The 25,480-nt window shown below is 39.8% G+C and overlaps 1 long non-coding RNA gene across 2 annotated transcripts in view; it reads left to right on the forward strand.

Annotated features, from left to right (window-relative positions):
- LOC110832533 (uncharacterized) overlaps positions 1-22,845 on the forward strand; it is a 97,935-nt gene extending 75,090 nt beyond the window's left edge. Inside the window, exon 4 of one of the 2 annotated variants that reach the window (XR_015535393.1) lies at positions 10,082-22,845. This is a non-coding gene — a long non-coding RNA (uncharacterized LOC110832533). The remainder of the gene's footprint in view (positions 1-10,081) is intronic. The other variant, XR_015535394.1, reaches the window with a different exon arrangement.
- The last annotated feature ends 2,635 nt before the right edge of the window (positions 22,846-25,480 follow it).

Here is a 25,480-nt window from a genome sequence, read left to right on the forward strand (position 1 = left end):
GATAATTAAATGGTTAAAATAATATCCTTTGTTCCGTATCGAGTACTCGATTTACATATGGAACATTCTCGACATGTTTCGGCTTTCATAGAGCCGTCATCAGGTGTATGTTATAAACTTTTAATTCAATTACTAATTTTTAATTTTCTTATCATTTCTTCGTTTTTCACATTGCATCAACATTTGTTGTTGTGTTATATATCATTGATGCAATCGTATTGTCGGAGTGATGTTAATGCTGCGTATATTTGTCTGTGAATTAAAGGATTCAAAACCATTAATGAAATTGAATATAGAAAACAAAATAAATAAATGAAAGTAAATGTATAAACTTACCAGAGAAGTAATATCGAAGATGTAAGAGGAGAGATCAGAAGTACATCGTATCGGAGCGAGGTTGGTTATTGACTGCGGTGTTAGTGGGTGAAAGGCGGTTTGTTATTTAATACTATTTTTAAATAAAATCACAATATGACGCACCTACAATATCTTATACTTTTCTATAGCCTTATTTAGTTTAATGTCAATCCACAAACAGAACTATTTCACTTAATGCCACTCACAGCACACAATACCCCAAATAACCAAAAGTAACGCCAATTCACTTGCACTTCACTCACGTATTTCCACAAAGAAAATGGAAAGGAGATGAATTCACTAAACTATTTAACTTAAAAATTATCACTTAATCCACAAATAGATCTATTTAGTTTAAGGCACAACTCACAATACACACTACTACACTAAAAATATTCAAAACTATAAAATAACCTCAATTTACACTTATTTGAAATTGCACAGCAGTACATAAGCCTAAGGTGTTGTACTTATGTTCTATTAAAACACAGAAAGGTTAGCACCCAACTATCTATTTTTGAGAAAAACAAAATATTACATCAATTAGGAAATAAATAATATAATATAATAGTGTATCGGTAAGCAAGAAAGAAATAGTCACGTCAAAATCAATATGGCGGATTGTTTAACAAAGTTAGGAGTTTAGAATATTAGTAATTATTATATATTGCGTACCTATAAAGTAAATACAAATTATATAGGGAAAAAACTGACTATTTATTTAGTGACACTGACAAATCTAATATTATATAAACTGCTGAAGATTTAAGAAATACGTAGAAAACTACGGAGCTACTTCTACTTGCTTACGAACCCTTAGCCCTCTATCGTAATCTACCTTGTGTCCTTCCAACTGAGTCTTCTTAGGTTTCCACTCAGCTTCAATCGGAAGACGCATATCCCTTCCATATACTAAGTGGTATGGAGAATAATTTGTTGACGTATGAGGAGTGGCTCGATACGCCATTACTGCATAAGGCACATACTTATCCCAATTCTTTGCGCACAAAATGTAACAACATGTCAACACACAGCTTATGCGTGCGTTCACAAATTCCGTTAGCCTGGGGGTTATAACTGCTTGTTTGTAATTTCTTAATTTTTAACAACCTGCAAGTTTCCAGCATTACAGCGGATGTAAAGGAAGTTCCTCTATCCGTCAGTAATTTCTTAGGTACCCCAAATTGAACTTTGATCTTGGTTACAAACTCTCTAGCAATAGTTTCTGTATCCTGACTAGGAATCGGTATTGCTTCGCAAAATCTCATAAAATGATCCACAAAAGTTAACAAATATTTATTCCCTTGTTCCGTGAGTGGTGGTGGTCCTACTACATCCAACGAAACAACATCTAGAAATTCGCTTGTTTCTAGCGACTCTCCTAAAGGCACAAGCATCTTCTGTCCAGTTTTTCGTTTTGCACATGCATCACATCCCTTTATATACTCTTTAACATCACGGTTAATGGTTTCCCACCAATATTTACGCGTAATAAAACTAAGGGTTCTGGCTACTCCTTGATGAGCAGTGAACGGTAAGTCATGATAACATTTTAGAACATTTTGAACTAATGCCTGGGGAATTACTATCCTTGGATCTCCTCATTCCCACGTAATATAGGATGTTCTCATCATCCTTATAAAACTCGTTATATGATATATGTTCTTGGCACCAGGTATCTTTTTCTTGTGCATCTCGAATGACATCTCTTGCCAGTGTTAAATCTCCTTCTACTATATTAACATGCCTTGATAGGGCATCCGCGTGTTGCATTTTCGAGATTGGTTTGTGTTCAACTATAAAATCATATTCAGAACATTTAATCGACCAACGTGTCAATCTCGAACTGGGATCTTGCAAATTTAACAACCACTTAAGCGCACGATGGTCCGTATATACGGTAAACCTATGACCTTGTAAATAGCACCGAAACTGTTTTACTGCAAAAATAAGGGCTAACAATTCGAACTCAGTAATACTATACTTGGACTCTGATTGATTTAATTGTCTACTACAATAAGCAATAGGTCTTTCTTTTCCTTGTACTTGTGACAATACGGCTCCAATAGCCTTAGTCGACGCATCACAGGCTACAATAAAAGATTGTGAAAAATCTGGATAGATTAACAATGGCTCAGTACTAAGTATTTGCTTAAATTTATCAAAAGCCTGCTGCTGTTCCAATTTCCACTCAAAGGGTACTTCTTTCTTAGTTAGATTTGTCAAGGGTTTAGCTATTTCAGCAAAATTGTGTACACGACGTCTATATTAATTAGACAATCCAATAAAAGCTCATATATCTCGAACTGTTTCTGGTACAGGATATTCTTCAATAGCCTTTATCGTACGAGGGTCAGGTTTAACTCCTTCTCTGGTTACTACATGTCCCAAATATTCTACAGTGTTAGTTCCAAAAACACATTTTTCAGGTTGAATCTTGAAATTAGCATGTTCCAACCTCTGAAAAATCTTTTCTAATTTCTGAGCGTGTTCTTCCATGGTTTCTGAAAAACATATCAAATCATCTAAATATGCTAAACAATCTATTCCTGTTATTCCCATTAATATGGAATCGATACAACGCTGGTATGTTGCGGGGGCGTTATTAAGACCAAAAGGCATTTTTACAAATTGATAATGCCCTCGGTGGCACTAAAAATCCGTTTTCTCTCTATCCTCCTCTTTAACTTCTATTTGATGATATCCTGAGGCCAGATCCAGTACTGAAAATATTTTACTATGTCCTAATGAACCCAAAGTGTCTACAATATTTGGTATGGGGTACGCATCTGGTTTGGTTACTGAATTTAAAGCCCTATAATCTATGCAAAATCTATATTTAACACTACCATCCTTCGTCTTTTTCTGTACTAGCACAATACTACTACTACTACTCCTCCAGGGTGACATACTGGGTTCTATAATTCCCTTGGTTAACATATCATCTATGTGATCTTCCACTACTGGCTTCAAAGCATGTGGAATTCTATACGGACTTTTCCTAATTGGCATCACTTCTCCTGTTGCTGTCGTATGTTTTACTTGATGTGTGCATCCTATTGCCGCACTACCTTCCTGGTAGAACAAATGTCTGTATTTCCGCAAAACGGTTTTCAAAATACTTTGGTCCTGCTTTATCGCATGTCCTAGCTTCATTTGCAAGTATTTCTCAAAGTTTTCCTCCGAGTTCCCCTTATCTACAGTCCTCCTATCAGCACGAACTGTGCAAACTTCGACATCCTCTATTTCACTACATCCTGTAGATGAGGCGGTTCCTACATACAAATTCCTAGGTATCTCTACTTCTTCTAATGACAGATTAATAATTTGGATTGGCACATATCCCAGAATGTGACCCTTTATTTCGTTTTCATTTTATACTATTTCCTTGGTGTTACTTCGCCCACTATTCGCCATGCGAAACTGCCGACTACTTCCGATTCCCTTTGACTTCTAACGGGTATTCGAGTTAATCGACCATCTTCATGCCTTTTCCAAATAATAGTTTCAGTGTCAGTTGTTTTGACAATGTCACGTTTCAATTGGGCATGTGCTTGTAAAATTTCAACAATTAATCTTCGCTTCTCTGCCGTAACATATTTAGATGACTTTGGTGTTAAACATTGTTCAGTCCTATCGTAGATAAATCTACAATGTTTGGCTAACCACCTTATCACCGGACACTCTGTATGATACATAGCTCTGCTAAGCGACACAGCTGTTCCACAATGTAGGCATATTCGATTCTCGCTCTTTTCACTCTTCGGAAACGTTAAACAAGCTTCGGCACATACCAACTCTAATGTTTTCGCTGGATTGTTGACTGTTTCAGCGTAAATGTTTTGGTCTAATCTTGCGCAAAGGTTCAATGCCTGAGCACACACATCTGGCTTTGTTGAAAATAATAAATTAAGCCAAATTGCTGTCGAAACTTGTATCGCCTAGTTAACACAATTCTATCGGTGCTGAGATTGTTAATGATTTCTCTTCCTCTGTCATCTTGAAGCTCTTCGACCCATAGACCATTTGTTGCATCGTCGATCATACACTCTAAATCTTTAAAATGAAAGGCTAAAGATCCCAGCTCTCTGAGTATTACGTCTTCAGACAATCCTACATACATAGTCCTCTGAGCTAAATCTCTTCTAGTCTTATCTTTGATTCGTGAACAATCAACTTGCATTACCTTTTCTTTAACTCTCTGAATTTCATTGAGAGCCTGATGGTTATTGTTTATCTTCATTAGATTAGTCACTATCCTCTTTAGTCTATTTTCGTGATGATCCAACACCCTTCTCCACTCTTTAGTTTTGCGAATATCTCTAAAGTTTGGCACTACCATGACTTTGCCCTCAACGTCGAATTCATTGAACTCTTTAACATAAATTGCTTCAGGTATGTCTCCCTCGTAGGAATCGTCGCTGAATGTGAGAGTTGATGAGGTTTTCTCACTAGAACTGGAGGACACTGCTGCTCCAACTACATCTTCATCCATTCGGCGGATGCGCTCATGTAGCCGCAAGGCATACTGTTTCGCCTCCTCCGCTTGATCAATGTCAATTTCTTCCAACATTGTTACTCCAACGCCGAAAATGTCTTCATCAATCATTTTGGATGATAATTTTATATGTACTTTGAGAAATACTTTACTCGAAAGAGTGGTCTTCCTCGGTGTATATATTATTTTCGGTTTATTTTTCCTTACCTAAACTGGGCGCCACATACCTTCTTAGTGCGAGTTATATTTACCAATTTTTGGTCAAGTGCTTCTATATTTCCATATCGATTCTCAACGGGAAGAGAATCATTCTTGATCTGTAATAGCCTTATAATAAAATTTTCACTGAGATTACTGGTAGATTACTATGTATTATGCATAACTGCAGTAAGAAAATTATCACTTACTCTAGTGATATACATAATATACTCAGACAGACATACAGTGGTAAGGTTTTCTCTCCAAACTATCTGTAAAGTTTCATAATCTCGTCTCGCGGTAGCAATTCGCCTGCTGGCCATTCTGACAGGTTTTCGCCCGGTCATGGTCAACGTTATTTTTACCACAATTTCTTCGATTCTCAGAGGGAGTTCTTAATTGTTCAGCTTGTTTGCTGCCAATGGAGGCTCTCGACCAACGGTGGGTGAGACCGGGAGTATCAGTTATGAGCTCAGTATTATTAGAATAACTCACAGTAGCTACTATCCGCGCAAAATATATTCCCGGTAGACTTTCTGGTCCTGGGTCTACCATTACTATTTCACTTCGAGGGGTCATTACTTCCATCGAGCCGCCACGTCTAACGACTCGACACCGGGCTATTCTTCCAGAAAGAGGGGGTACTGCAACAGCCTCTGCGAGCTCTACAGTTCCTACCCACTCCCCTACAAAGTCGTTGCTCGCCTTATCAAACTCCCCAGCCAGGACTCCTTCCTGCCCATCGTTGATCAGACTTTGGGATACTGGAGCTCCTTCCCCCGAATTTCACAGGCGAAACAAACGATTCCCTATAGTCAGTGAATGGGAGGCCAGGCTTATCTCAGCCCCCACTTTGTGCAATTAGTCCATACCAAGAATGCCAGCGCTACAGATCTCCAAAGGTGAACCGATAGCTGCTCCTCCTCCGGTCCATTTGCTACCATTTATGAACCATCAGCTCATCCGGTCCACCTAATACTCGCTGACTCGTTGCTCGTGTATTCTACGCCCCGAGATATTCGTGGGGAAACCAAGGAACATTGAAGGCAGTTGAACATAACAATCAATTAATTAAATCCCAATCAATTTTGAAGTTAAACAAACAAAATGAATTTAATGTGAAAAATTGATAAAAAAGCAAGAATTACAAAAAAAAGAAAACTGTGTTACAAAACAAGAATACAATTAATCTTTCGGAAGATAATATTAAAGTTACACAAACATACGCCCAAGTGTGTCCATACTTGATGGCAGCCACACCTTCAACATCATTGAAAAACCATTCTCCATTTAAACAGAATACTACGTAAGGCCCCCCTTAAAATTTGAATGTTCGCTAGTATTTGTTTAATACTAGCAAACGTCCCTTCAGCCGCCAGGCCGGCCGTACACTGATATCAACACAATTAACTCATCATCATCACCTCCACCTCGTAGCCACGCTACGTTACAACACCATACGACGATATATTTGGCGAAGTGCAACTAAAGGCGTTCACACCTTTCAACCTTGCCACTTCCCAATACACTCACGGTACCCCATGGCACCTTCCACAGTTTCGGGTTTCCATACAAGACCCGTTGAAAACTCGACCTCGCCATCGGCTGCCAGATCAGCCCCAACTTACACATCATACATGAATACACAGACATCCGTACACACACAACATTCGCACACACCCAACACCCAGTGAATTTCAATACACGATACGTACATTACAACGTTCTTTCCAAAGCTTCAACTTTTCTACGCGACCTTATTTACCTTATGGTCCGCGAAGATTCATGAAAGATCAAGTCCCAAACATTGATCAGTCATCCGTTTGAATCACACCAGGATTCAAAGACTCATCTTGTCTCGGCGTGACACACGCTCCCATGAGACCAAGATAGCCACTAGCCTCACTACCAGGCATAAGCTTTGGATCACGTGTTCCGCTACGCAGTAGCTCGTGATCAAACCGGTGTTTCCCCCGTCTTATCGCACTGCTACTCTCGCACAGGGCATCCCATACTACCTTATGCAACAGGTCTACAGACGCGATACATTCACCAAAACACACAATTACTCTTTTCCATTTACACGCAGACAACAGAGTAGTATACATGATTACACAAATCCAATTCCATTCAACATACATGACGATTACCTACGCGACAGTACGATGAGGCTCTTTGTTACAACTGGGCCACACCCTATCACAAGCACAGCATACTTACAAGTTCCATTTACTCACAAATGAATAACACAACAAGAAGATAAACTATTTTACAGGGTGCAGATCCAGTCAACCATCATAATAACCGTAATAAGCTATGTTTGAACCAAAATTGACGGCCTCCACAATTTTTGGTGCCAGACATAACTCTACACACGTCTGTTCATTATGACCGTCGAACCGGAAGAGAAAGACCCACCGTTAGGTCAGTCCAGATCACGCGTCTTCCCTAGCCAGAGACAGGGAGAGGGGGAAGGAAACGCTAATTGGCTACTAATGACGTAAGGGAACATAGAGGAAATAGAACTGGAACGTTATCTAGATGGTCCATCATCCTCTCGTGGCCGACCAAGCACAATTCGAATGCTGGCCGCCAGAGGTCATCCAAGGCCTGAACCTTAGAACGGTTCAAAGGGCTTACAATAAATGGATGTACGAAAGTCATTGAATTCCCTTCCGTACCAATTCTAAACTTAACATCTTGTACACCTAATATATCCAATTGTGTGCCTGAAACACCCCTAGCCTGCACTTCACATGCTCTGAGTTGCGCTTTATTTATCTCGGGCTTAATCAACGAAACCATGGCACCGGTATCTACCATGAACACAAACTCTCCCTCTATTTCTGCTGTCAGCAAAGGTCCTGCCATTAACCTTATCGTTGCTGACGGCGCAACTAGGCTGTCTCTTGGCGGCTTTACTTCGGGCAGGATGACGGGGTCTAGTTCATCATCCCTATCCCGTTTGGGTTCGCACTGGGACACCCCTTCTCGCCCCTGCGACAATATCGTCTAATATGTCCAGTCAGCCCGCAATTCCAACACTGAGTACTCCTGTGGTCGTAGTTTGCGTAATGACCCTCGTCGTCCTCCGTCCCGACGCCGCACGCCTTCCTGCAGGAGTTCGACTATCGGTCCGGAAGGAGCGAGTCCCTGCTCCTCTGTTCCGGGTATATTGACCGTATGAGCTTGGGCTCCGGCCACCTCGGTTACCGCTCCATTGGATTTTTCCCAGGGGACCCCCTTGATTCCTACCAGGTGCATACTCACGGCTGCCTCCTACCGCGAACACCCTCTTATTTTGTCCCCGATCGTCGCGTAGCGCGTCCGCTTGTTCTGCGTTTGTTGCTACGGTGGCCATATTCAAGGCCCTATCAACTGTATCAGGCATCTGTAGTCTTACTTGCCTTCCCGGCGTTCCAGCCAGTCCACTTATAAAAGCTGCTAAATGTCTACGTTCAGCTTGCCTGTTAATCACAACCTGCTCCACTGGGTTGTCAGTAATCTGTATTGTTTTCTGGCATAATTTCCGCAACCGATCCAGGTATATCTCGGGACTCTCATCTCTACCTTGGGAAGCATTCTGTTATCGGTCTGCTTGGTCTTAAATCTATTCACGAAAGCTGCTTGAAATTCCTCATATGTAATGTCCTCTGTCTTTAGGTGAGCCTGGACTGAATAAAACGATTTCGCTATGCATCGCAGCTTTAACCTAGCGAGCATCACTTTGTCTTTGGAGCTTAATATACCCATCTCTGCGGCTTCATTTATTGAATCAAAAAACTCGGGGTGTGGCTGTGTCGGGGACACGGCCGTGGGTTTTACGTGAATACGTCTGCGTTAGCGGGTAATATTTTCTTTGGGATATGGGAATGAAATGAAAGTAACGAAATGGATACATGGCTTTTATTTAGCATAACAAATATACAGAGTCTTAGCTAGTAATCGATGACAGTTTTGTTTAGCATTGGTCTATGGTAAGAGAAGTAAGACACGAAAGGCATAACTGAGATGTTAATGTTTCTTACGAACGTCAAGTCTATAGTAGTGTTGCCCAGTGTTGTAGGCGTCGTTAGCACATACTGCAGACGGAACTCGCGTTGCATGAATTCAACCAGAGACTGGTTGCGTTGTACGTCGATGTTGAAGTCCCCCGTTAAAACGATCGGAGTTTCCGTGTCGGGTTCGAAGTTGGGAAAGATTTTCTCAACGCTCTCCGAATATTGCATGAGCGATCGATACAGACAGAATTCAACCTCAGAGGCCGACGCATTCGGGTGTAAGTATACGACCCCAAGAGGAACTTCGTGTGATCGTTGATGGTAACGTCCACTAGGCAGTGCGGTCCAAAAGTTTCCGGACTAAGGCAATAAGAACTAAAAAAAGAAGGCGGATATTCTTTTCGGTTTATTTACTCAAAATAGGATCCATTTGATGCAATGCACTGGTTAGATTTATAATTACAGACTCTCCAGAGCACGGAGAACAGTAGAATGTGCCTTCGGTATAATTGCAGCCAAATGGAGGTTACTCAATAAGTGTATTGAAACTGAACCAGATAAAGCTGACGTAATCGTTAAGTGCATATGCTTGTTACATAATATTATTGTGAAGGAAGGTATTTATGATCCTTCTATTACATCGTCGACACCACAAAATGCAAGCATAATAAATATAAACAAATCACGATCAAATAATAGGTCAGCACAACAGGCTTGTGACATCAGAGATGCATTTAAAAACTATTTTAACAGTAGTGAAGGTAGCATTATCAAACAGTTCAACGTTCCCTAATTATCTGTGTCACACACAGTCCACTATTTTAACAAACATAAATGTAGAATTTGTACTGGTGTAGCAAGGAACAGTTTGTAATAAACTTAAACTGCAATATTTGCTCACTTGAAACATTCATAACCTCACTAATTTTTTTCCATAACTTTCTTGGAACCTCTCTGTTGTGATAACTTTTCGTTTTTTGGTCCCACAAAGCCTTCTCACTGAACACAAGATGAATTATTTTTTCAGTATCCATCTCTTCGCGCGAATGAAACAAACCTGTTTGAACGACGAGCGATAACTTCGCTTGCAGTGTGACCGGTTACAGGTCTTGTAACGTGTTTGGTAGTTCGGGCGAACTTATAGTGGTAGTACTGCAAGCGACATCGCGCGAACGTTTGTGGTGCGAGCCGTCAGTATGAAAATGGAGCTTGAGGAAGAAATGTATCTGTCAGAGAACAGTTTGCTTAAGTTTTTAGTAGCTGGAAAGAACAAACGACGATGTTGGGTGAATGATATATACCAAGACAGAAGTGAAAGTGAATTTCACACACTTTTTGATAAATTGTGCTTGCAACCAACCAGATTACATGACTACTACAGGATGTCGTTGAATACATACCAATACATATTAAATGCTATTGAGGAAACAATAAAAAAACAGTAATTTCCGAAACTGTATTTCACCATCACAACGGTTAACAGTGGCACTGAGGTAAGATTTTCCATACTTATTTTATCTTTATTATATTTTCCTTTTACATTTTTATTTTATTAATTGTCAAAAAAAATTACAAATATTAAGAAACCAAAATCTAATCTATTATTAACAATTTACAATACAGCAAAACATTCGTTCATTTTTTCATTGATAATTATTTACTGAAAAGTGCTAAAGTAATTTGGAAGTGATGATGAATGACCAAAATCATTCTGTTCATATGAATCACCGCTTTCTGAATTGGCAGAGTGTGACTGAAAGGTAAAGGGTGTGGACCCCACTACTGATGATGATCCTGAAGATAACGCTTCCTCTTCTATGAAAACTTCTTGTAATTTCATGCGGACTTTCATCTTTATGCTTGGACTGACATTTTTTAAAAAAGACAGTAAACTTACTAAAAATTGATAGTCACTGTCTTGCTCCAGAGAGACTGAAGCTGAATTACCATACTTCATTTTTAAAATCTTCAATTTTTCGTGTTCCACTGTTAGTAATTTTTCCTCAATATTTTGCCTACATTTCTTCGTTGGCTTTTTATCAGTCGGAATTTTTTCATTATGATCGTCAGGTGTATATATATTTTGTTCTGCCAACTCCCCGATATCACAGGATTGTTCAGTTAACACAGTCACGCCCGTCTCAATTTCTTGATTATCAATGCTGCTACTGTCATCAACAACGGTATCAACTGCAGAGCTGGAATAACGCAGTAACGCCGCTTTGCACCCTTGTCAGAAAGGGTATCTACTACGTACTTCAACCTCGGTCCGGAAGATGGCGTTGGTAGAAAAGGGCTATTGTGGCAAACTCGGGTCGCTTGAAAAACAGCAGTACAATGCACTTTATTTATCTCTGCTTATATCTTAATAATAACATTTGTCAAGTGGCCTCCATGTCAACGAATACATTATTGTAATCTAGACCGGAAATTGCCCATAACTCGTCGCAATAAAGCTGCATCAATTGCTCGAATTTCTTCGGTGATGCATTGTTTCAACTACATGATGGTGCGTGGTTTGTTAGCATACACTCTAGACTTAAAATATCCCCATGGGAAGTAATCGGCAGCCAGGCGACGTCTCCAAATCGGGAAATGATGTGTCCGGAAAACATGGCTCGCAAACAGTTCATCGATTCACGAGCTGTGTGCGCTGTGGCGTCGTCCTGTTGGAACCAAATCTCACCATCCTCTACAGGCATTTCCATTGTTGCCAGCATTTGATGGTTTCGCTCTGAGTTGACGGCGACAGCGCGGTTATATACCTTCTTCAAAAAGTACGGGCCGATAATTCCAAAGGCAGGCACGCCACACCACACTGTGCAGTGACACAGGCAACTGGGATGGAATGTAACCAAGACAGCTCAAATTTTCACACTGCTAAAAACACAAACACAGGACTTACGACCGAAAACAGAACCAGACGCGTCGAGAGTCGGAGAACAACGGAAGTTTTGTTTGTTTACGTACCCGGACAGGTGGAGATGTGCTTCGTCTGACATAACCAATTTGTTCATAAAATCCGGATCAGCGTTCAAGATCTCGATGAACTGCCTGCAAAATTCTAATCGAGCAGTTTTATCGGTGTCGTAAACACGATGCACAAATTTAATTTTGTAGGGGTGAAATTTGAGGTCCTCGTGCAGAATACACGATAGGTGTAATGCAGCTGATTGACGCCTAACAGAGCGAGTTGGACTGCTGCACCGCTTCCATAACCCTCGCAATGTTCTCTGGTGTGCGGACTTCGTGCACCACCAGCAAAACGATCCCAAACACTGCCGGTGTTACTGAAGTTTTCCACCCACCTCAAAATAGGAATTCTTCCGTGCCATACAACATTAAATGCACGCCTAAATCTTCTCTGGACCTGGATTACCGATTTGCATTCAATAAATGCTGTTACCGCGAATACGCGTTCCGCCACCGACCAGTTAGCCTAGGCTAGGGACCCACTGGCGCGACTAGCCGCGTGCGGCGTGTCGAGTGTTGTCGCGCACGGCTGTTACGTATATTGTTTTTTATAGGTGCGAAACCCACTGACGCGGCGCGGCTGCCGAGTCGCGCGCGGTTAAGTTTAGGAACGCGGCACACAGGCGGCAGGGCTGTCGCGCGCGGCTATAAGGCAATGTCCTAGGTAAGCGATAAGAAGCGAGCTGGATAAGCAGCATGGGGTGTCATATGACATAAGGGAATCGCTTGTTGTGTCCTGCGTGAGAGAAACACACGGCCTTCCTGCGCATGCAACTTCAGTGTACTGCACGGTCAGAGCTTATCTGCGCATGCGCCTAACTGGCCAGCGCAGCGACCTGCGCGAAAATATCAAAATATTTGATCTCGGAATCCGGCCGCTTTACTCTCTTGACTGATTCGCTGTAACCTAGGACAGCGCCATACAAACAGCCAGTTTGATATTTCCGCTTCACCCACGCAAATCGCACCGCTCGCACTTAATCGCTCACGTAGGACACCGGGTAAAAGTAACGAACTTCAACCGCAGCGAACTCAGTGACGCTGCAGGTCGCACGCGGGAGTATACCTTAAAGTGACTATGAGTTTTTTTTCAGGGCGTATGCTCTGGCGAAAATTTGTATCCATTCCTTCTATTTCCTCCCTGATCAGTTGTAACAGTTGGTCGAACGATTTCACACTCATTCTTGTGTAGTTGAAAAACTTCTCGTCGTGTTTGCGTAAATCATCGTACAGCAGATGGAATGCACCTTTTGTGGAACGTTCCAAGAACATGGGATGTATCCAGTATCGTCGATTTCGCTTTTTCCCACGACAGACATGATAGAACAGTAGGGCTGCTATCTCTTCAACCTCCATTTAGATACTGATAAATGCTTGCCGCGCGTAGTCGCCTTGTGAAAGTCGCGAGTTAATAAACCGCACGCGGCTAGTCGCGCCAGTGGGTCCCTAGCCCTGTCTCTCACTACACTGGCAGAAGAAACTGCATGCCTTGGCGGTCACGTAGCCACCCACATTTCCCCCAACACTCAATACCGTTAGCTGCAGCTGCACTCTGAAAACCGTCAGAACAGTCGGACGAAAAAGAAGTGTTTAACTCGTCAGAGTTAATGGGTGACCTACGTGTATGTTTTCGTTTTATGGACAATATTGTGCTGGTGGAGATGGCTTTCTCTTTCAGAGAGTCTGAAACAGAAGTCCTTTTACTTCAAAGTTTCATTGTCTTTACGGTGTGGACGTGAAGGGCCATCAACGTCAAGTGTACGCCGGAACCCGGGAGGTTCCAACAAATGTGAAGCATATATTCAATTTGCACCACGAACATCGAATTAAAGGTTTATATGCACATTGCTCTAGTTCGCAAACTTGGCTTGTTCTGCGCAGACAGAACTGCGTTGGTGTTACAAATGCTTGAGGTCGCAAATCAGCGTATTGCGTGGTATACCACGAGTACCTGATCAAGTTTCGAAATCTAGGGGATCAAAACTGATAATGTATAAATGATTGCATTTTCAGTATGCCTGTCTGTTTGAAAAATATTAAATTGAATGGTTCTGTCACAAAATATTATGTCAGACACGCACCGAAATAACTGTTTTCGCTGACGGAAAAATTCCTTGTCCAGTGGTTGGAGTCGTCCAATAGTTCAAGGTAGTATCGTCAGAACTTCAAGAAGTTTCTCTTCTAGTCTAACGGATTCCAAAATAATGCTGTCATTGTACGCTGACCAAGAATCAACAAGAAGTACTGACTTCTGGAAGAACCGCTTAAGATATGGTTTGCCCATTTTGCCTGATGGTGATAACCAATGATAAGGTTTCTTGGTGTGAACGTTGATTACAAGACACGCGGTCGTAATGATCCTTTCGGCACCTGAAGACAAATATATGATCTGGGAAGAAGGCCGACATCCATGCTTATAGCAGACATTATTGTGTAAGAAGAATGCGTTAAAGCATTGACTGCGCGGCTGTTAATGTGTTTTTCTCCTACGTGATACAGAGTCCGTTTATTGTGCATTTCGCGCTCAAATCCCAACTGTTCAGCGTTGTACACAGCAGACATCGCGTAATTGGTCACAGTCGACTTTGTTGCCACTAGAAAATCTCTTGTGGATTGCTCGATCATTGCTTCGTCTTTAGCAATGTTTCTAGAAACAAATTTCGTAATCTTTCGGCTTCTAATACGGTGCACTTGTTTAAACCTTGTAATCCAAGTACCGCTCGCCTGGAAGTTGCTTATTCCAATTTCGCCTGCAATATTAATAGCCCAATCACGGAAATCGCTATCCTTGATGTTGCATTTATTTTGCCTGGCCTCAATGAATTCTGCGTACAGTCGATCGTGTATAGTTTTCTTGATCAGTGGGATTGGGGCCTTTCGCCGTTCCATTTGACGTTTCCAGCGATACATTTGCTGTTCGGACGTAACAAACCGAAATCGATTTCGTACAGTAGCCAAGCTGTAACGCTCTTGCCATCTATGTTTAGCCAGTACTGTACGGTCTGTTCTCTGTTGTCCATTTTAACACTTTCATTATGTCTCTTCTTTGCACTAGGGTGGTAGCTTGAAGGTGATGATGACTGCTCGTCATCGCTTGATGACCGACCGACTGGTAAATCGCTATCAGGTGGCTGATCAGGTTGTTCAGTACCTTCGTATTCATTGTCTAAAATGTTCGATGAAATGATCTGGACAGAAATCTTGATCGTCCAAAGTCTGCACAAGAAAGTCACACATCTTCTGGTCTTCAAACGTGTTGTGTGTCCTGGCTGTAACATTGCGTCCTTCATAGACCTTCATTGCAAGTCGCAAAACGTTGACAGCGTTCCATATTGCAGTGCAAGTTCTGGTAATCATTCGGGAATCACAATGTCACGAAATCACCTCCTCTACTATGCTAGCTCCTCGGAAACTAGTCTCTCACTGCCTACTCAGCGCCTGGTCCACGCTCTCCGTTGCAATGCACCGGTGAATACCGCGCCACTGCTTTGACCCCGCTGCAGTCAACGCGCGTGCGCGGCGGCGCGAATTTTAACTGATCATTCCACCTTTGAGCAATTTTTTCACACCCTTGCACAGCGTACCTTTTCTGCCCATGCCTTGGCACTGGAGAAAAGGAGACTTCATTACAAGTGTTTGCATAATTTGATATTTTCAGTCAGAAAGTCTGGGATCAGGACATAATGGCACTGCTATAACTTATAATTGCATTCTCTTAGAAAAGATTATTTTTACGAATGTTATATTTGAATAATCTTTATTGCAAGAGAAAATAATACAGATTTGTCTCTTGCTTCGTCTTCGAAGTTTAGGACCCTAAGAACGAGGTGTAATGTTTTTCTTGTAGTATTTGTTGTAGTTGTTATATTGTCATTGCGACCAGGTAATATTGTAGTCGTAGTTGTAGCAGTAGAGTTCCTGATCGGTTTTCTATTGGTTGGAATAATCGGATGGTACGGTGAGGAATCTAAGTTCCTCACGCAGGAAGCCTGGAGGTGAATCAGCAACAGCCAATGTCCAAGTCCCCGTAGAGTTTATTCAAAGATCAGAATGACGTTACAGCGACCAGCAGTGATAGAATAGTAATGCTTAACCTTCAGTCCAGATAGTGGTTTATAAAGGATCAAAAATGAATAGTCATATTATGGTAACGGAAATGAGGCAATTCCCAAACAGACCCTTTGGCCATTGACATTTTGACATCTGCGGGGGCCAGATGTCATCCTCAAGATAGCACCTAATTAAAGAGGAGTGTAAGATTTGTATATCCGTTATTTCCAAAATATTCTAATTTATACTGCTATAAGTAAACTCCACTATCTGGTCTGTTTATTCCCTGACTTACATTTTGACAATAAAAAGGTCAGAGGAATAAATACATAATTATTTATGAGGAGGGTTCAAGGTACATAGTACAGTACACATTACACTTTCCTCCTTAAGAAAAGTTTTTACCTATACTTTTGGTGAAAACTTTCTCTCTTTGTTTTCCAATTATTTTACCGAAATAATCTTGGTTTACTTCTAGTTCTAAGAGCTATACTCTCCTCATCACTAGAAGTGTTACTTTTGGCCTTAGGTTGCGTCACTATGGGCAATGGCTTTAATGATACTGAAGGTGATAGACCTTCTGTTTTAGTGTAAGACACTTTCTGACGGTAATTAAGTATGTTGACGCATAGTCTTTCATGAGTTTGTCTAACACAATCTCTAGGTGACCATTTATCATAAAGCCAAAAACATCCTTCTCGACAGCATTTGCAGCAACAGAGGCTACAACAACAACATAAAGCAAACATTATCAATATTCCAACAACTGAACCCCATGAGGTGGCAGTGAGAAATCAATTACCATATTCCTTTTCTTCTTGTTCTTTTATTAATTTTTCTACTTCCTCTACTTTTAAACTGGCCAACCTCAAATCATCTGTAGATGACATAATATTTGCTAAAGGTATTTCTAATGGTAACTTTTCGAAATTTTCATTTTTCAAACTGTCAAAATAACAATCGAAATCAATTGGTGCTGTAGGCATAAAATCAATAGTAACATTATCAATAATTGTAGAAATAGCATATAAGGTTACATAAGAAGAAAATGCTTTACACCTCGGTTTTAATTTTCATTTTCAATCTTTACCCTCTTTGTCTGTTGTGGACATATTACGGTTAGAGTGTCAGGTTGAGGTGCTATATATAGCCACTCATTACTCATATGTAAGGGTATCCAAAATGATTTGTCTAATTTTAACACTCTGTATTCACAGCTTGGAGGGATTTTGGAAGTGGAGGGATGTAACAAAGTAGCTTCACAATCTGCATCTGGAACATATGTGTAAATGGGAATATCTTCTTTACACACAAATTGCAATATATTTGGTTGGTAACTGCCTGTTAACTCGTTAGCAGTTAATTTTCCATAATGTTGATGGATAGGATCACTGAAAATATATTCTTTATTAGAACTAATGTAAGCTTAGGTGGAATCATGACGTTTTACAGAAAAAGGAAGAATTCGATAGAGGTGATACGTAGTAGGAGATGTCAAAGGAATTTCTAACACATATACCAAATATTGTTTATAAGCGTAAGCATGAGGTGTAATAAGTTTTTGTAGTTCAGAGAAAGGAAAGTTAGGGTAGTACAATCCATTTGGCTCTTTTCTGATGTAGGTTCGTAATTTCATAGTCTTCGGTTGTCCTGAATACACAAATTGAGCTTCTCAGTGATCTGAGTACATGGTCACCAAAACAAGAATTATCATCAACACTCATCTATCGCTGCTTTGAATCTCACTCCCTGTACTCAGTTTTATTGCAGTAGCAAGTAGTTGAGTACATATTCCAATATTGTACCCAAACGGATTAGGTACTACACATTCTGCATCAGTTACAAATTTAGGTTTCTTTATGATATTCCTAAATCTTATTCATGTTGTGCTCTTGTCTTGTGGCAGTGGATGTCAATGCAATAGGAACCAAAGTAACATAGGATAATCATATGTGTGCCTCGTAGGTTCACTGAGAGATACCTTCGTTTGTACCAAGTACAAGAGTTGCTAATTACCAAAGCCACAAGACTCTATGCTGATACATTACCACAGAGTTCCTTTATTTTGCAATTACACTCACATAAGCAAATTCAGCGACAAGGCGTGAGCCTTGTGTCCTGCTGATTTTATTCTTGTTTCAGCCTTCCAGCAACGCTGTTTATCAGCCCTGTTTCTGGGATGACGTTATGAAGCAATTGAACTTTTGTGACCATCGAGACCTGAGGGCGCAGCAGTCACCAGTCTGGTACAGGGCACCAGCAAACATTTCTGGATATTTTGTGTTTCAGATGAAGAAGAAAAACTTGTTAGATACAGATGCTGGCGAAGTGGCTTGGGAGTACAGACTACTGTGGTAACAGTTTCAGGTGCAGAAGTTCGGAAAGGGAGTAGCAGTTGTAGCAGTTGTAAGTCTTATTTACTGCGCTATGGTCTGTTGCCAAGGGTTAAGGTAAACATGTAGTGTAAGTTCAGGTGACTTCACCATGCTAGTCCTTCTTGACGCTGCTCATAAACATACTTTTGCTCTTAGAGTTAGATAAAGAGATAACTTTACCTCTCCTAATTTATGTTTATTACAGAATTCAGTTTTCTTAATTTTCAAAATTAAAAGAAGTTTTGTGATTGAAAATCAGGAAGCTTTGTGATATCTGTGAAAGTCTGTGACAGCAACAAAATAACTCTGTCATCAGGTAACGTTTTCAGTACAAACTTTAATTATGTTCACGAAAAGAGTCTTATTAGTCAATACAAAACGTGAAGAAATGTAACCTGATTTAAAAGAAGACTGGCCTCTAACCCGGTAGTTTACTATATTTATAATCAGTTTGGTTTCCTTTCAAAATACAACACTTGGGTGTGCTGTAATTATTCACTGTTTGGCATTTCATATTCTGCACTAAACAGATTGGGCACTAAATCCATTTGGCAACATTCTTTGTGCTATTGTCCAATCAATCCACCACACAAATAACAAATTTAATCATATTGTTTAATATTTTTTTCTTTTGTGATGAAAGTTGATGGTGTAGGTTGTTTTACAGGCCCAGTTCGATAAAATGTTTTTTACAGGATTTTCCTGGGAACTTTTCACAGTGTTTAGCTCACAGGCAACCTTAGCACATCTTCAGTCATTACTTTGGAGTTTCATTCACCACTTGTGGCTTCATGTTCATTGTCATATGGATTATTCCCCTCCGTGACAACAGGAGGACCATTTGCATACTCAGAAATTGCAACCTCTTTAAAATGGAAGATTTCAAATTTATAACTTGTGTTGGGCAAGGCCGTGGTCTAGGCAAAACGGAGTTTTCCTCCGGGGGCTTCCCCGGTTTCTCCGTGGCATCCCAACAATTACTCCATTCAAACACAGAAGAAGGCAATGGCAAACCACTTCTGGATCATCTGCCAAGAACGTATATGAACAGGTCCCAGTCCGAGAAAAGGATGGAAGGATCCTGTTCATATGGACCTGTCGTCAGACAGAACACTAAATAATAAAAAATAAAACCTTCAGTATGACTGTAAGTGGGGTGCTCATTTCTGGTGCATGAATGCAACACAGCTGATTAGTGGCAATGCCCTTCTCTTCAAAACTTTGATTATAAACATATTTTCTCTGTACTTGGCTGACATTTTTCCAGTTTTCTTGACATATGACAGTTCCAAAGATGTGATTGTTTGCCTCTTAAATCAAAATCTGTTGCCAGTTACTGGATTTTGTTATAAAAATCATTGAGCTAACCTCAGAGCTTGGTAGATGGCTAAATTTTTTGGAGTCTTCAGTGACAGATTCTATAATTCTCGCATCTTGTCCCACCAATAACAACCAGCCATTTGACTTTTATGTTTATCCTTGCATATTCATAAACTTCATAGACTACCCATCTTAATTTATCAACTGTTAGACCAAAGCCTGCATCATGCATCCTTATAATGCAGTTACCTATTTTCACTTCAAGGTAGGGAGACATAACAAATTTTTCCAGTCTTTGTCAGATGAATACTTGCAGGATCATCCAGATGCATTTTTGTGTCATCTTTCAGAGTGTGCCATGGTATATCATACAATTGACTTTGTAAAGTGACCAACCTTAATTTTCTATCAGTCGTAACACTTCTTTGTACCTTCAGGAGTGTGTGTTCTCTTATGTGCCATTGTCTTTGGCACCATTTCTGAAAACAAGCATCAGAACCTTGAAAAGATGAAGAAGCTGCTTCCAAATCGAAGATTTGTTTGGTGAAAACTATTGATTTTATTTGCATATTCTTCTGACATCTGTATGAAACACCTTCAGCTAACACAAAGAAAGGTAATCCATATCACACAAGATCTCAAATGAAAGAAATTGTAACTCAACTTTAAATATGCCCATTAAGGCTGCAGTCTACCAGTACAATAGCAGAACATTGACTGTAGAAATTAATGTGTTTCCGCAGAAAACTCTCTGCACAATCTTTGTCATAATGAGTGTTTCTGCCATCTAGTGAGAGAAGAGAGAAAAACTATCACAAATTTACCTTGCATTAAGTATCAGCCATCGACCTGATAAGGATGATGTTGATTTCAAAAGAAGAATTGGATGTACCAAACAGCACAATATCCCAAACAAAATTTGGTGAAAGGTCTCTGAATTTTTGTGAATTTCACCTGAAAGGATTTACAAATAAAACTGAAACCATACAAGCTTGGATACAAGAGTTTCCATTTCTCATTGGCCATCTTATTAATGCATATTGTACCATTTACTACCTGTTTTATATGAGTGTGTAAGTGTAAAGACAAGTAGTGACTAACCAGACCAAGCACAGGGGCAAAGGCATCAGCAGAAGTCAACTTGGACAAGACAAAAACACCAGACATGAAGAAGGGGCAAATGCTCTAAGCATCATTCCACAAGTAAAGATGGAACAGAACCTGCCTTTTGCAGGCTATTGCTTGCCTGCGCCCTCCACAACAACACTGTGATGAAACATCGCTGTGCGAAAAAAAAGGGAGACTCCTAAGACACACTAAGATTGAATATTACTTTAGTGATGAAATCATTACCTGATGTGTTTGTACTTTAGATTTGAGCAGTTACTGAAGGTAATTGAGATGTAGTAGACTAATTCAGTTGTGATTTTGTTTTGGTTCAGTTTCTTATTTCTTATGCCATGTGATCAAAAAATCATGCAACAGTACCCAGTGAGGTCACATCATGGTATAACCTGCTCATGGCAGTCGGTCTGTTGTCTTTCAACAGCATAAGTGCAAGGCCGTCTTTTTATAAGTGGAATGAGTGTTTATTGTTGAACACTAACTGGCATCTCGCTTGTACTTAACTTGCCAGAATGATACATTTTCCCCTTTGTGAAACAAATTGAGAATATCGTGCTGTGAATAGTCTCCGTGACTGAGGAGCTCTTCACCGGCTTGAGTCAGATACGAGGTAAAGAATGAATGCATGAATTGCTGAGCACAGTGTATTTTTCCAACACTCAATGTAATTGTTCTTTATTTTATGATTCCAGTATAACGTGTGTTGCTTGACTTTTTGATCATCCTGTGTGTGTTAATTGTATTTGTCATTTGGCTAAACTGTTCATTCAGTGTCACTTAGAGAAAGTATGTTTCTGTAGGAAGCTCTTCATGACAAAGTGTGTTCACATAAGTGAGAATGTTGAATAGGAATTGTCAAGACAAACTAAATTTTGGGCGTAATTAGATTTTGGGAAATATGTTAACATTAACTTTATTCAAATCTTAAATTGATTTACATTTCCCTACTAAAACCCAGAAGAATGATTGTGAATGAGTGTGTACATGGCCTCTGGCATGGAGTAAAATCCTGTAAGCCATTAAGTTGTTATACGGCCTCTGGTGTGGTGTAAATACCCGTAAGCCAACAAGACACAGTACTTTGTACATAGTCAAAGAAAACGGAATAAATTGAAAGGACTGAGATGTGTCAACTTGCAACATGAAGTGTTGCATTTTGAATGTGTGATGCAAATATTAGACCATCTTATTTTGTAGTAAGAAGGTATTTTGTCATGACTTTTTATGGTAAGGGTTACATGCATATTAATTATTCTAATTTTGTTGAGCTATTAGGAGCTTGGGGGAAAGCACATTCCTGTTAGTCATGTGTTAGGCACTGTCTTTTGTACAAGAGCAAGTAATATATTTTGCCCCATGGAGTCACGTTTATTTCAGAACAGGCTGTAAAAACCACACTATGCATTACAGTAGTAGTGCTTACATGATGTCCTGGGTTCAGCATTCTCACACACTGACCAAACTGTTGTCACCTTTGACAGTCTTGCATGACGTTTACTCTGAATTCTTTGTCAGAAGACTCCATGTTTGATGTGATGTGGGAACTGTAGTTGCAGCAGAAATCCCATCATCACACTTTTTGCTGAGAGCACCATTTCAGTGGCTCTTATGCCTGGTAAAGAACTTCCTCTTGGATGACTGGCAAATTAAGATGTTACTCATTTTGTTTGATTGGCTAAGTCCTCCGAAGAGGAGCATTTATTTAAAACTGTAAAGTACAAGATAGATCCATTTTTATGAATTTTAGGAACATTTTAATTTGGTCCTACACTTGGGATATCAATTGATAGTACAAAACAGGCATAAGCAGTGCACTTGGGAGATGAGTAACTGATTGTTTGCGAAAAGAGGCTGAAGGAAATGTCGATCAGTATGTTCAGTCGGGAGTAACCATAAACTGTAAGTGATTGTAAACATTTTTATTGTTCAATAAACCTGTTTGTATGTATGGACATGTACACTTACTACAATCCTTATCATCACAGCTCCTAAGATACATAGTTTACCCAGTTTCTTAATTAGACATTTCAAGCTAAGACGTTGATTATGTTGATAGAAAGATTGTCTTACATAGGTTATATACTGTATGTAGAGGTTCTTTTAGAACTCAGATAAGTTCTCCCTTTGATATTTTTGCTTTGGTAATCAGAACACCAGAAATAAAGAGAGAAAATTATCTGTCCATGAGATGTGTATGAAAATATGAGGTTCTTATAGCTATTTTGTTGTTTCAGAGATAAAGTGTTTGTGATTCTAGTTCTGTGTTTTACTACACTAATATTGGAAGCAGAACTGGTACATTGATCAAATTCATACAAACTAAGATATCTTTAAAACACAAGAAGTTAGAATTATGTTCATAAGAACATAGCACATACCAATGGTAAATTTGCTGAATTTTATGATGAACATTAAAATTTCTCATGACCATCACACTGAGAAGTTTCCGGAAGTGCATGTATACCGTGTGTTATAACTCATCCCTAAGTGGTTGTACAGTTGTCTTTATGCTCTGAGCAGGAAAGATCTATGAGACCAGATGCATAAAAAATTAGTTTGATCCACAACCACTGCTGACAAGTTGCTGAGGTGAGGCGTCCCCCAGGTTAAAGCACAGCCAAGGCATGACACTGACCACACATCCACATCCAGTGCTGAAGTCAACATGTGGGGTTGGGAGTTATACACTCTCTTTTCAAGTGCTGCCGTGGCAATATCGATGTCAAGGCTATTATCTTGTGCAGAAATTTGGTACATGTTAAGACTTTATTAAATGGGGGGCCCAAAAAAATGTACACACAACATGACTTATAGTCATCCTTTGATGTCTGTATAAATTTAGTATTAAGGCTTTTATACAGGTTTTTGTTTTGTTGACGTGTGTATACATTTTTTTGGGCCCCTCTGTATAAGGTGTTTGGCTGGGTGATTATTTAAAAGTAGTTGCCACTGATTGCTTCCTTAGGTTAAGTGGAAGTATTCTGAGTTGACTGCACAATAATGAGGGATCTCTGAATTCCCTGGGCTGTTACCACATTACACGAAAGTTTGAATTCCAGGCATGACATTTCTTATGGCATCAAATTGTTCTATAGTCAAGGAGCAAATAGTAATATTTGTTAAGAATATTTGCAGCAATGAGTAGCCATATGGATAATCATTATTCTTTATTGTAATTATGCTGAAGGGACAATTCTCAAATGTTGAGGAAAGTGTCACCAACAACAGTAATCCTAACAGTTTTCAATAACATTCAGTTTTGACATTCTTTATTGTGCGTATTTCTAAGCCACTGCCCCTGTCAACTTCGGAAAGGAACATTAAATGTGACCAACAAAATCATTTTCCCTATTTCCTTCCACTGCTCTAGTAACTGGTTATTTTGTAGTATATCCAAGAAAGGACCTGCTCCCCAGACAATCTTCATTCCTGTTGTGGACTGTCATAATTCTATTACAATTAAATCATTTGCTGGTCCATCACCCAGAGCACCCACTTGCGTCTGAAGATGCGTGTAGCTTTGTGCCCTCTGCCTGTTGTATCACACAGACATGTGCAGGAAGCAGTTGTTATTCTTTAACCCTCTGTTGTGAGCATATCATTTGAGACAGCCGTAGAAAGCTGTTATTGGAGTACAATTTCTTCTCTCTATAAATGTTTCTATACTGCACTTAGAAAGTTGTCAGAATTCAGATTGGTCATAAGCAATTTAAGGAATATGTAGGTAAGGTGATTAGTTGGGTTTATACTCTGGCCTTCACCCTGTGCCACCAGGTTTGTCTCATCAGTGTGGTGAAGAGAGAAATTCAAAATGCTGACAAGAATTTAGATGAAGACACATATAACAATGAAATAAAATACATATTGTTCAAAACAGTTTCCTTTGCTGCTTGGAGCCATTTCTCAGCCTGTCGTTCCACATGATGTGTGGTTGTGGACTGTGTGACCAGTGAAGAGTTCAGGTTCATAAATATTTTGTTTCTGCAGAAATACTGGAAATGTCTTGTGTCCGCTGATCGACAAAGGACTTTGTTCCATTGGAATTAGTAAGGCTGAGAGGAAAAAGTACTCCTGTTCATGAAAGATGTGTGCAATCCGGTGTTGCAGCCACATATATTTTATACAAAATTAAATTGGTCTAATCAATCAGGATCTCATAACGCACCAAATTAATGGCTTTTGGTTATTATGAATTCAAATTTAAATCAGACAAGTAGTGATATCCTTTCCCTTATTTCATCAATCTGCAATTTCTCTGACGATGCTGTAGAACGTCAGCAAACAACAGAGAATCTTAAATTGAGTAATTAACCTGTCTGTAGGAAGTAAATGGATTTAGCGTAGCCCTTATACGTGGCATAAAACAGTGGTCTAATTTTTATTAGTCCTTTATTCTTACGTTTGAAAAAGATGTTTTATAAGTAATCCGAGGACGAGATCAAACAAAATTTAAAAATTAATTTTTGCTGGCCTAGAAGTTTACTTTGCATAAACAATTTACACATGGCGTTTGTGAGTGGGCGTTAACCAGAGGTAGAATAATTTTTAGCTGGAACCTTCTTAGCGCGCTGAGAAAAACACGA

Source organism: Zootermopsis nevadensis, unplaced genomic scaffold, assembly GCF_977971745.1.
Source record: "Zootermopsis nevadensis isolate Lab colony 2312 unplaced genomic scaffold, Znev_1.0 Znev_ptg000016l, whole genome shotgun sequence".
NCBI lineage: Eukaryota > Metazoa > Arthropoda > Insecta > Blattodea > Termopsidae > Zootermopsis > Zootermopsis nevadensis.